Genomic DNA, 14,245 nt, shown 5'->3' with positions numbered 1-14,245 from the left:
TTCCCTCATTAGGCTTAATCAGGATTCCAGTGGTATCACCTTTGTTTATTCAGGAAACAAAAACGTGACTGCAATGTGCTATTTTTGAATCTCTGAAAGATAGTTCCAACATTGCAAATGTATTTTATCCTGTGACCTCTATTCCGTGGCAGCCAATGCACTCAGGTGCAAAAAAGACTACCCCAAATTTTCTCTCCCATTTACGTTCCTTCTCCCAACTCTTCAGAAAGGGATGGTTCATTAGGACAAAAAGGAACAACTCACCCTCATGCTCCTGAAGTGGTTCATTTAAGGGTTCAGCTCTGAACCCACACAAATCCAGTGTCTCTTCTATTACAAATAAGAAATGGGAAGATAACCCTTGCCATCTCAGCAGGCATATTTTACCATGTGGATAGTCTTTCTTAGGTTATCCTCCTTTTAGGCTGATACAGTATGAGGCACCTCCATGCAGCCAATATGCATGTGCTGAGTATCTCTAAGTTTCAGGTTGACATTCTGATGGTCCTTCATCTGATTCCTCTCCTTTTTCTCTCCAGTCACTTTCTTTGCTCAGCTATTTATTGTGGGTGAGAGAAGCCCTCCTTCTGCAAAACCTGGCAGCCAGTTTGCTGCAATTTATTACAGCCAGTCTGCTGTAATTAAAGTTTTGCCAAAAGTGAAATTCCTCTAAATTGAGAGCAACTGAAACAAAATTGAGTATACAGTCTTTGTGAGTAGACAAGCTTAGAGATTGCACCCATGTCTCTTCCCTACACTGTGGGAATCATTTTCCCTGGTTTAGAGGAGGCTGCTTGCATGATGAGCTCTGCAGTCTCAACTTCATTGGGTCCTGCTCCCTATTTGTGAGAGAGAGACTCACTTCTGAGGACCACCAAAAGACTTAATTGTGCTTCTCTTCTGGGATAGCAAAAAGACTCCTTGGTCTTAAATCTTGTGTCAAGAGTTCTGTGAAGAGGAGCTATTTTAGAATGCACGTGTGGAGCTTAGGCAGCAATAGCACTGGGGTAGCCAGAAGGCTGCAGGTCCATACCCAGTTGTGCAGAGCTGCAGACTTTGTCCCTTTTCTCCCTAATAGCTTCCTGGAAAATTAGGTGGCTACTAGGAGGTCTGCAGCTATCTCAGAAAGAAGGATCCCTTTTGAGGCTTTACCAGGGCTGTTCATTCTCCATCCTCACGGTCATACCATGTTTACCTCCCTTTCAAACTTATGCTGTTGGGATTACAACCCTCCAGTTTTAATCCCATTGCTTGTTTTAGATGTCTAAGAATATTCACATGCTTCTGGTGTTCAGCAGTGCTTAGTAAAAGATGATGTTTCAAATCACAAGTCTTATCTCAGAACAAATCATGAAGGTTTGCCATCTTCTCAGAATTACCCCTTAAAAGACCAACCTGCTCTTTCAGAAATGAAGCTGACCCAGAATAAACATACATATATAAAAAATCCTACCCTGTACAGAAAGGCCTTCCATGAGCCAGTACTAATGTATATTTTTCTAATTTTATTTTCTTAAAAAACAATGGAGATTCCACAATCTTTCTCAGCAATCCACTCTAATGCTCAAATGTTATATTCATTAGAAAGGTTATCAATTTGCCCGTTCTTTGTAGAACATCCTTTCTGCTTAGATATTTCCTCCTTCAGTGACAGATCCTTCAAACTTTCTCTTCTCAGTTTGCCTAAATAATTTCCTGAGGACATAGGTGGCTTTAGAGTTGAGAAAACATTTCTAATCTCCACTTCTTTCTTCCTGGAAATACGCACTTGCAAATGAAACTCAGGTTTCATATTTAAATAGCAATTTACTTGCTGTCACATTTGTAGGCACGTTTTCAAATTAAAAGTCCATGTATCTAAGCAGTGTAAAAGATAAGAAACATAACAAGGGTCTGCAATGTATCATTTTAAGAAATGCAATATTGTACGTGAGCGTGGCAGTACTCATTTGCTTAAGGCTGAGGGGAAAAAAAAATATCTGAAGCTTCTTTTTCTTGCCACAAAATATAAGTATGACAGAAGACCTTAGGCTGAATCTATATTTGCCTTTGGCAGCAGTGTTCATGTTTGAGTTCCGTTTCCCTCAGTTAAGTGAGGAAGCCAATTTCATCCATATTGCCAATCAGAACAAAGTTCTCCCACTTGGAGAGAGACTTCCCATAAAGAAACACACCTCAACAGGCACTGGAATCTTTCACCAGTTAACATGACTATGTAAAGATTGGTCCTTACTAGATTTTTCCTGATTTTGAAAAATAATGAAGTTTCAAGGAAGCAACACAAGACTGGCTTCATCATCTAGTCCAGATATAATCTGTACACATGAGCTAATGAGAATAAGCTTCCAAGGCCTATGAAACAAACCTTAGATGTCCCAGGTTGCAGTCATCTAGTACTTCCTTTTAGAAAATATTATTCACCATTAAATATTTTTATTAACTTTATTCTAACCTTACCTTGGTTTAGTTTCATCACAGTCCATTTAGCATGTCAAAAAGCAGTGACGATATCATAATTCAAAATCATAGATGCAAATTCAAACATTTCTCCAAACATGCTGAAGCTGCATCTCTTCAGCCACAGTTTTAAGCCAGTATTTGGTCATCCAGTCAAAGAAAACAAAGGAAGCACAATATAATTATGGTTTAATCTCTTCCTTGTGTGCTGATGAACTTAAAAAATAATATCCCTAAGCCACACTTGTCCACTCCGTTACCTAGCACATTTAGGGGACTCCCAAGCCAAGGAGTCAAGAAAACCTAAACAAAGCAAAACAGGGAAAAAAATTATAAATGCTCATTAGAGCTGCAAATGCAGTGAGGAGGGAAGGAATATCACTTCTCCATCACAGTCCAGAGGAATGTTACCAAACAGTTCGTTTCCACATAACACTAATTCTGTCTCCAATAATATCACAATATAAAACATTTCCATGTCCACATTTTATTTCATAGCTCCACATATAGGCATTCACAACCACAAAAGCTGAGATTTCAAACATAAGGGTAATGCCAGAGCCAGCAGACAGAACCTTCTACAATCTCTCTAATCTCTCCTCCAGATTTATGGGAATTATGAGTAGATTTTCTTTACACAGGGAAATGTGGGAACACAGCAGGGACAGGGGAGACTACAAGCAGCTTCTGCACTCAGTGTGGAAAAAGTGGGGGCTGTTGGGACGCATTCACTGGGAAAACTGGAACTTGAGTGGAGGACCAGTGGAGGACCCAGATGTGATGCTAGCAGGCACTGAGATTGAAAGAGTGGTGTTTTAGGAGGAAAAAGTTAATTGACAAGACATAGAAACCTTTTATGCCTCCTGAGCATACACACCCAGTTGCACTGTGACCAACAGTCAGTGCTTCCCATCTGGGAAGCACTCTCAATGGCAGAGATGAGAGAATAGTCAGAGAAAGAGGCCCAAGAACTGAGAACGTAATTCTGCTTATTAGGTTTGCAAGTGTAGTTGGGAAGGAAGAAGATACAAATGGTACTGTATAAGAGAAGAGCAATGCGCAAAAAAGTTGAGAAACACCACTTCTGGCATTTTTTCTGCATAACTGTTAATTTATTTACATTAATATCAAAAGAAAGGAGATTAAGAAAATGCCTTATCCTCAGAAAAAAAATTATTAAAATGAAATAAATTAAATTAAATTAAATGGCATTTCAAGGGTGAAGAAACAATAATAGAAGGAAACTATTTCAGTAATATCAGAAAAACATTCACAAATTCTGAGATTTATCCAAAAACAAAATTCCTCCCAATTGCTCCTTCTTAGATAAAAAAGACTCCAAGTACAAATAAACTGACCTACAGACTTATTGATTTTCACTTAATTATTCCTGATGTACATCTGATATTTTCTTGAATATTTCCAAGTTTGATTGAAGACCATTTCTGCCTTTAACCACATCTTTATTACTCACAACCATGAGAAAAAAACACTACTTTCATGTATCTGTCCCAGTAGAAACATTGACTAAACAATAAGGAAAACTTAGAGGGAATAAAGAAAACAAACAAACTTCTTTTATTTCACACACCACTGAATTCCATAAGCTGAAAGAATGATTTCTCTTCCCTCTTTTCTCTCTCACTGTTTTGGTTTTTTTTTTTTTTCTTTGAAAGCAGGGGAACAAAAAAAATGCCTTTTAACATCAAAAGATTTCCCCTTTCTCCTGTCCTTAGAAACATTTTTCAGGTCATCAAAGAATATTTAGCACTCAATGATTTCTCAATGAAAAAGTCAATTCTTTGTAAAGGAACACTTGCTTTCTATCAGTTTGCTTACCTAGGTGAAAGAAGAAACCAAGGAAAATCAGAACCTAGATAATAAAAAACCCTGTGTAGACTCCAGCAGGCAGGCATGTTGTGTATTTATGTTATGTGAACAGTTTACACTGTATGAAGAAAACAAACTCTCAGAAAACATTTTTTCTCTTTTCTTATTTTCTTCATCACCAGTGGTAATTGTACTGTATCTCAACATCTAAAACAATTATCACAATTTCTTGTACAAAAATCGATTGCTGATAATAGGTTTTGTACAAATCTATGTTCAACTAGTTTGGCCACGTAATCCCAAGAATGTTGTTTTAATTATTTCAGTAATTAATTTAAGATGGTTTAAATTAATTATTTCTCTCTATTTCACTATTTCTGTGAAGTTCAGGCAAACATTTCATCAGGATTTAAGTTTGAAATTATCCCATTTATTAAAACCACATTCTATGTTTGTTACCATTTCATTTAGCACAATCCTGTTATTAGAGAGTCCAATTAACTTAAACTTTATTAACTTCCTTACCCCTCAATGTGTTACTTTCCCTATATATCTACTGAAAATCAGACCTTGAGAGTTTCATGTTAACATCTCAAATACATCAGTAGATACATTTTCCAACTAATTCACAATTCTAGCACTGGCACACGACCTTATCTCAGCTGTGCAAATGCACTTGCTCTTGCCATTTACAACACATTAAGAAACTGAGGCACTGGTATCCAACATTACCTTCCACAAAATCAACATATTTCTGCCAAAATTTTCATCACCTGTTGATTCAATTGCAAGCGGCTTTTGGACAATTCTGATTTTGCACTTCTGGACAAGCTTCAAGGCAAAAAAAGAAAAAGAAATTAATAAAGATCAGTATTTTCCAGTGTGCACGTGTGCATTCTTGAGCACAGATTCAAGTGTGTCAGAAAACTTCTATTACTCTCAGTGGGAAAGTAAAGGTGTGCAGGACATGCTTCTCCTACACTGTGGCGTTTTGCAAGATTTAATGGTTTTTTCCTCTCCTCTCTGTCTTGGGTCATAACCCAGATTCTTCAAGTGTTTCATATGGAAAGCAAGTTCTGCAGAATACTGTAAAAGAGCTTTTAATGAGTACACTTCCCAGGACTGTGGGAGGCCTATACACTAGACTATGTCCTGTTTTTTCTACAATATTCCAGCAACGACCCCACCTTATTTGGCTACTGGTTCTCCTTGTTTATGTATCCATCCATCTGTTCTATTGCAGAGAAAAATTCTCAGTCATTATTTCAGTCCACGTTTTTAGGATATGAAAGACAGACATTATAATCTTCACTTTCTATCAATAAAGGAAGGACTTGCACATTTTAGGGTGCACCTTCTGCCACCCAGACGTCCTTGGTGCTTCCACCTGAAAAAAATAGGTGGGGGATTTAGGTACATGTTTATATTGACATACATAAATACACCTAGGAATGTGTAAAATATTTACATGCCTGTGTTACAGTTCAGAACTGGAATACCATCAGGAAACAAGTGTAGTTAAAAGTTCTTGTGAATCTGAAAAAAATTAGAAACAAATGAAAAAACTCTGTGATAAAATTTAGGTGAAAACACCTCCACTTACAACTCTGGCAAAAGTAAAGATCTATGGGAGTGGCAGGCAGTGAATATCTGTAGTGAAGGAAAGCCAACATTTAATAGGAAGAAAGGACAGTTCAAAGAGAAAAATTAGAAGACTCAACCCCACAGCATGTTTAATAAAATCTCAATTTTTCCAAATGGCCAGAAGGAATGCTAGCAACATAGGTTAAAGCTCTTTCTCAGGTTATTGAAGCCATCCTGCACCAAATAAAATGTCACCTTTAAAGCAGTCTATGATTTTTATCCCTTTAAACTCCTCCTTAAAATCTACCTTTTGCATCTTTCCCTACAAATCACCACCACCTGGGAATGGTTATCCTGGTGGCCACCTGTATGTATTCATGCCATTGTGAATAACTTATGTGTGCACTTGTAGTTGCTATTATTGAATCTTTCTCCTCTTCAAATTCATTGTTCCATGCTCAGCAGAGGGCCAGACCATGAGGTGTGTGTGAGATGAATGTCTCTATGCAATTTTCTGTCTGTCAGTACAAAAAAGCACCAATGCTGTTGTGGAGTTATGGGTGTTGCACTGCACATCCAACTTAGCAGGCATCAGGTAGCCTGGCATATCTGCTGTGAAAATTATGGGGAAAGATATAGGTCTGGATAAGCAGCCACACACATGCATTCCTTGTAAACCAAAGGGATGTGCTGAGAAAAGTTATCATTACTACCTGAACTACTGGTTCAGAACAGGTAACTAGAATGCATAAAGAACTCCAGCATCCATCAAGTGCATTCATTCTTCAGAAAAGAAAAAAGATTTTGTTTATTTACTTTTGAAACTCTGAACTCCTCTTGTATCTGGCCTTCTAATTATCACTCATCTTTCTTGCTAGTAAATCCACTTCACGATTCTACACATTTATCTTTAGATACACATTTTCACACTTGCTACTAATTTTCATACTCTATTCTGCTACTTCAATGCTACTGTGAGCTGTACATTCTCATTCATATGTCAGAGATGGTGTAAACACCTGCTACAAGTTCCTGAATTCTGCTTCAATGGAGACTTGGCTCACAGTCTCTCAGCAGTGCTCACCCACACTTTTTAAGATCACCTTTGTTGTTCCAAAGCCAATCTCTCTTTTTAAATTTACATTCTCACCGACTCCTCTAACACTCTGAATTTCTGTTACAGACACATCACAAACTGCTGGCTACTACAGTAAATGTAGATGATGGCTTGCCTGTAAATTAGATTTGTGTGTGTGAAACCCATGCTTGTTTACACAGTGGAAAGATGCCAAATAGCTGCTCAGATGAAACAAAATATTTATGAATTGGATAAACTGGAAACTTACATCTTTATAGGGTGTTCAGAGTGGATCCAGGTATAATTTCCCTTGCACTGCCCCACTTTTAATGAAAAAATTTCTCGTTAAGGACTATTAGAAATATTGCATTTGTAAAAGATGCAACATTTTATTTTATACTTGGTTATATTAAAGCAAGGCTTTAAAACAATCCTTTATGAAACAAGTGATCTTAACTATTGTAATTCACATGAATTTAATTACACTGATTTTTAAAAGAAATTTAAATATTGCTTTAAGAGAAGTTGGGGTTTTGCTACCATAATAAAATAAGTTGTTTTATACAAGATACAGAAGAATATAATTTGATCATTTCTTCTGTTAGCTTTTGTTACATAGATTTTTACATAATCATTACTCATAATGTTCTGACAGATAATGCTATTACTAGCGTTACCATCTTTGCTATTATTATAAAAAATCTTCTGGCTTTGTGAAAATTTTAATTTATTAAAATGTAATAAAAGCACATCTAACATGAACCATAATTTATGAAAATTTTAGATGTGCTGCTTGACATTCATGTCATCAGGCTTCAAAAGTTTCACATCTGAAATGTGAAATTACACAGATTTATAAAGATCCTTTTTCAGCATGTTAACTGGCACTATCTTCTGTAAAATGTGTATGTTTGGCTTTAAAGAGACAGGCGCATGTAATTTTAATGTCAGCACCAGCATCACCAAAAAGTGCCCTGGCAATCAGTGGAAAGGTTTAATAGGTTTCCTGTCTTGTTCTTAATTTGCTGAAATTACAAAATCAATACTTTCAGTTGTAGCTGCAGCTACCCGTTTTACTGCTTTAAGATAAAGTCTACAAGAAAGTAACCTTCACTTTCAATTTGTAGCACAGAGCATCAGGGTGTTCTTGGCCACTAACTAGTCTTTCTTTTCTCAGCCAGTGTGAGACAGTCTAAATGTGTGATGTTGCCCTTCAAAGGGGAAAGATACGTTTTGTATTAAGCATAGCTCTCAACAATGACTTGTTTTGTTTATTTTTAACATCTCATTCTACACTCTCCTAAAGTCACCTCTGCATGGGTTGCTCAGAATTTCCCTGTTGCTGTGTTGTGCTTGAGCTATACTACACAACTAAGTGCTGTTGAAATGGCCTTATCTTTGTTTTATTTCCATCAGTCTCCCTCTATGACAAAGAACCATATTTTTATGCTCCAGTTAAAAACAGAAATTCTGCATAGTTAGGCACATTTTAAATAATGAACCTGACTGCCGATGTTAAAACACTCTGAAATGACCAAAGAGAGGACAACCTGATTAACTCACCCAGTAGAGATGCCAAGCTGTTGCTCAGCACAAGAAAGAAAAAACAATAAATTCCCTTCCATGGGTTACTCTGCTACATCTCCTGGCCATTTGAGTACAGGAGTGAGAAAATTATATCCTTAGTCGTTCACGCTATTATCTGGTCTTCTAACTCAAGTCCAACCTTTCCAACAAGTCTTCTGCACTCAAAAATCAAAGTCGTAAGAGAAAGCTTTGACCTTCTTGTCCCTGTTTCCAAACCAATTAAAATGTTTCTATGTTTGGAGGTCTTTTTTGTTTCTGTTTTCCTATGATAAGTCTCTACCTGAAAGCATTTCAGCGTATAAGTCCTCTTCATCACTTAGCTGAGTAATATTCTGGAGCTGTTAGCACTGGAGAAGGGCCTTGGCTTGCATGGTCCTCTTCTAGTGAAGCAATAAAAAAAATCTTAAGCTGCCACTCACAAAAGATTGCAGACTAAGATCTCGTAGTGCCTTCCAGAGATGCAAAATGTAATCACTCCAAGGAAAAGGAGCTCTCTACACCTGCTACCCAAATGTTAATGAATACACACACACACGCACGCATACTTCTTCCATCTCAGCCATAGCAATTTCACCGTGGAAATTCTACTCATAAGCAGCATATGATGGAGTGAGGATACTGTAAACAGAGAGAACAGTTGATCAGGAATGGAATACAGTTAATCTCACTGGGAAAACAGAGCTTCCAAATGGCACAGCTCTCCTGCTTTATGTTCTGCATTTTTTTAACTAGCTGCTCAAGGTAAAAGCATGCTATTTATCTTCCGATGTACTCTCTATAAATGAAAATTCAGACTATATCTTGAAACAATATTCCACAAAAGGAAACAAAAGCATTTGTCTCTAAACAAGTCAAGAGAAATGCCAAATGATTTAATGAAGATCGCTTGTGTCACTTATGTTTGTTTTGATTGGCCCTACAATGTTTACAGCACTCAACTCAGCAGGCTCAGAACCCCAAATCTATATTTAATTTAAAACATTGCACCATCACTCAAATCTTTCAGCATCCTCACTAGTCTAAGAAACAAGGGCAGAGGGACCTGTTTACATGGAGAACCTTTTACATGCTCCAAGAATTGTTTTATCAGAATTGTTTTATCAGAATAAAGAAAAAATAGATGAAGGTTTTAAATGTAATTTTGAAACAAAGCATTTACTATTGCTTGTAGGATTTTTGCCTACATTATGTCGCAGACACCCTCAGTAATAGATTGTATTGGAAGATAAGACAAAATATTCTAAAAGCAGCTTTAAACTCTGCAAAATAAGATGAATCTCAGCAGTCTTAGTTTTTGTCAGAACCAAAAGGCTGATCAGCAAAAGTAATGTAATAAAGACAGCCATCACTATGACACTGAAAGCTTGGTACAAATTCACATCAGTTTAGAGAGTTAAATAAAATAAGGTACATTTATCTACACAGACACACAGATTGGAAGGTCCAGTCCTGTGAGATGCAGAAATTAAAGTTTCACAAAAATAAGCAGATTAGGGGAAAAAAACAAGTCCCTTTTTAAGCATATACAGGTACTCTTAAAAAAGGTCTGACTTATCAAAGGGAATGAGACCTCAGTTTCCATTAACTTCAGAATCTGCTCATTGATTTGCAAAAGCTGCCCTGATGCAAATGAAAAGTTACTAATGTCACATGCACAGTGTCAAACAACAGCAAACCTGGATGTAAATATGATGGTAACATGCACCAGCGCAACATTATCACTGGGGTTTTCAATCCTTGTTAGGCTACTGGTGTACAAGTGTCTATGACTAAATTTAGGGGTCCCTCAAGGGAAAGGAAGCTAAAGTAGAAGACAGCTTAGAAAACCATAAGTCGTTTATCTTATCTTTCCCACCCAAACTTCTTCAACATATCATCAGATTCACAGGGAAACCTGCTTCCTTCTTTGAAAATCTCAAGAGTTTTTGTACATTCACCTCTCCTTATCATTGTCCTGCTGGTGGCAGCAACACACACCCGGCCACTCCTCCCCAGGCCAGAATTGAGCCCCCTTGCCATAGCTAGGCCTTCCCAGCAAACACACAAAGTTTTATCAAAGCCCACCACAAAATTTGGCTGCAGATAATACTCACTGTGAAGCACGTTCCCTCCTCATTGCCTCTGTCAGCCTTTGTAGGACCCTGGATGTAGGAGTGTTGGTGTGGAGTGGCCATCCCTGACCCTGCACCAGCACCTAAACACTGCAGGCACAGGCAGTTAGTGACCCGGCCCAGATTTTCTGTAAACTAGGAGGAGAATACAGCCAAATATGCAGCACCAAGTCCCTCTTCCCACAGACTAGAAGAAAAAGCAGCTTTAAGAGAAGGGCCATAGGCAGGTTTCAGCACCAGGCAGAAAAATGCCCTCAGAAAAATGCACAGAGGGTGAAGGAGAACCAACCTAAATTAGCTTCCACTCCGGGAAAAAGGAGACAGTCTTGTACTACTTCTCCTCCTTTTACCAGAAACATTTGTCCGGCGTCTGTGTTTCTTTCAACCCTGTTGTGCTTCTCAGCAGACAGGGTAATTTGACCCAGAGGATTTTGTCTATCTAAGCTATGTTTAATCATTTGGCCCCATTACATCACTACAAAATGGTTCAAAATATAAGGCTCCTTTTAATAGATTTCTTGGTTCAGCTAACGAGAATTATTCAAACTTCAGTTTTAGCTGAGCTTATTAAAACAGGACTGTGTTTAAGTTATAGTAATTGTCAATAAAGTCTTTTATAGCAGATTTAACTCAGCATATTTCAGATCTTGCCAATTTGAGACAGTTTCCATAAAAAGGAGAACAGCAATGTTACAGAGTGATAACTTAAAAATGGAAAAAAGGAATTATTTAGCATAAAAGGAATTATTTAGCATAGTAAAAGGAGGTATAACTAGGAGTAATGGGAGGAAATTAATAAAGGGAATATATCAGTAGGGGAAAGAAAAATCTGACTGTGAGTTAACCAATAGAAAAATCTCCCTGGAGAGCCAAGACTGGCCCACTGCAATGCAATTTTAAAATAACTGGTCAAAACATTACCAAATAAATATGCAGGCTGGAAACAATTCTGCACCAGTACAAACAGAAGACCAGGTTACTATTCTGTCCTCTGTTTCTAAATTTTATGAAACTGAGCAGGTAAATTGTGCTTTCTGATTGAAAAATCTAGAGAAATTCAGAATCCCGGCTGCTAAAATGTAACTGCACAGCTTTTACCTTTTCTATCATCAGAAGAAGGAAAAAAAAAATCAAAACTAACATCTCTTTGAAATCTCTGTGTTGCAGGAGACTGCATAAGCCATAATGTTTATTCAACAGAAGCTAAGTGAGGCAACATTTAGGTATTTGCAGGTTTTAATGGAATTTTTAAATTTTGTTTAAATATACTGAACGACACACACTCACTTGCTAACAGCAAGTTTGCAGACATGAAGCAAGCCATAAAATACCCATTAAAGAGTTATACCTGTTCAATAACATTAATTAAGATATTCTCCTGGTGTTGGGCCCTTTTGGGTAGCACAATTGTTTTGAGATATTCAATGACTGCATTGATACAGCGAGTAACTTATTTAAGAGGTCCATAGAAAAATTTAATAGAGCATATGAATGAAAATACAAAATAAATATAGTCTAGATAGTTTCTTTATATATTACGATACATAAATCGTATCATATATTTTGCAATAAGTAAATAAAATAATCAAGTTTTGGTTTTAGTATCATTACATGTGAATTCAACCTGTCACTTTTTTAAACACTGCTCTAATATTCAAATACTTTATATATCATTCACTATTTAAATGCTTTTTTTTTCTTTAAACATCAACCTTAACCCACAGATTTATAACAAAATTCCATAAATCTTTACCTCTAATTATTTTTTAACTGCATCTGCTGATAAATTGTTGATTTCAGTCTGATCTACAATGAAAACAGGAAACACAACAGCAACTCTGACAGACCCTGACCAAACCTGCACAGCTGCAGCTTTGTAACATGACTCAGGTTACTTTTGATGTTGTTTTGTCTTAGCAGGAGCACCCTACAAGTTCAGTGGGGTTTGAATTTTTTTTTCCTTATTTTTATTATGCAGTTTCAAGTGTTTATACTAAAACTTTTGCTCATCATGTGTTTTTAGTGATATGTCCCCCATCTTTAAGAATCAAAAGCTGTGTGTTTATATCCAGCAGAGAACTTTAAAAGCAAATCGCCACAGAGCTCTGCTATAAACAGAAATAATTGTTACACAAATATTCATGTTATTATTTAGAAGTTTTAAATAGCTTAGCATAAAATTATAGTTTAGAGTGTTTAGAAATGTTACCAAAAGATTAATACATCGATTTATGTCACCTATTTTAAGATAATTATTTTTTATTAAAAATGTAGTATACTGTAGTTCTCTTTAAAATGTGTAAAATTAGAAAATGGATTTTTATATCTTGGGAATTACTTCATTTAGTGTACAACATCAATGAACTCCAAAATCTGCATGTATATATTCAACTTAAATTAACAATTTATGAAGGAAAAAAAAAATAAAAATCCAAACTTTAGATAAGGTAATGTAGTTAGAGATCTGTGTGGTTTTTGCTAGGTATAAAATAGAATTATTTCCTAATAGAAAATAATAGAAAATAATTCCTAATAGAATTATTTCCTCCCTAACAGCAATGACCATTTTCAGGCTTTAAATAAGAAGCTGGAGTAAGAAAACAAATTATCTTGCTGCAACTAGAAGCCTTTAATTGCATCATAGAAACGTTTAAGTCATTACAATTTTTAAACTTAAATTATCTGTTCAAATATGTTTGAGCATTTCAGAACAAAGTAATTAAAAAATAATAATGTTTTAAATTTCTGTACTCATCAGCAGTGATTTGGAGCAAAACTGTTTTTAAATAATGCTGTGGCTCACCTGAGGGATATCAACTGATCCACTCGTGTAAAAAGTGTGGAGGGTGGAGTGGAAGTTAAAGATTCACTCAAAACAGAAGTAACTCTTCTGTCTGTAGGTGCCATGACATGCTAAGCACGATAGAGGTTTTGTGCACATTTGTATAAATTTACATATCCATTCACCACTTCTGCCTGTAGGTAACCGGTATCTCTGGTGATAAATTATACTCTTATATAAATTGTGGTTTTACAGTCACCACAATGGTGATTTCAGTAAGAGATACAAATATTCAAAGAAATAATTTGTGCCTTCAGTAATGTTTCCTTAAAAGTAGTATCAGTGTATATACTCCAATATGACACACTTTTTTGTGATATTTTATCACCTCACTTGTATCTACCTGATAAACAAACATGACTCTGGAAATTGTTTTTTTTTTATATATAGGATTTTTTTTCTTCTAGTTAAAATGTCACATTTTCAAAATTGAGGTAACTTATATAAGGCACATCATAAAATTAGGCAAGGTAATTTTCAGTAATAGCATATAAAATTTAATTTTTAATATCTATCTGGAGGGAGATAAAATTGCATTTTTAAATACCTTAAATTTTAACAAAAATTCAAGTATAATAGTGTAATTGAAAAAATAAAGCATTCTATAAAGCATCTTTGATTCAGAATTCAAGAAAAATCCAGTATTGCAATATTTCTCCAGCTTTCTCCTTTCACTTCATTTTCTGTATTTGGTTCAGTTCACTTCCCTTTGCTTTTTACTTTCCTGCATTCACTCCCTTTTAACATATGTCTCTA

Source organism: Calypte anna, chromosome 2, assembly GCF_003957555.1.
Source record: "Calypte anna isolate BGI_N300 chromosome 2, bCalAnn1_v1.p, whole genome shotgun sequence".
In the NCBI taxonomy this organism is placed as follows: Eukaryota; Metazoa; Chordata; class Aves; order Apodiformes; family Trochilidae; genus Calypte; species Calypte anna.
The sequence above is the reverse complement of the archived record's forward strand: the minus strand, read 5'-3'. Positions refer to the sequence as shown.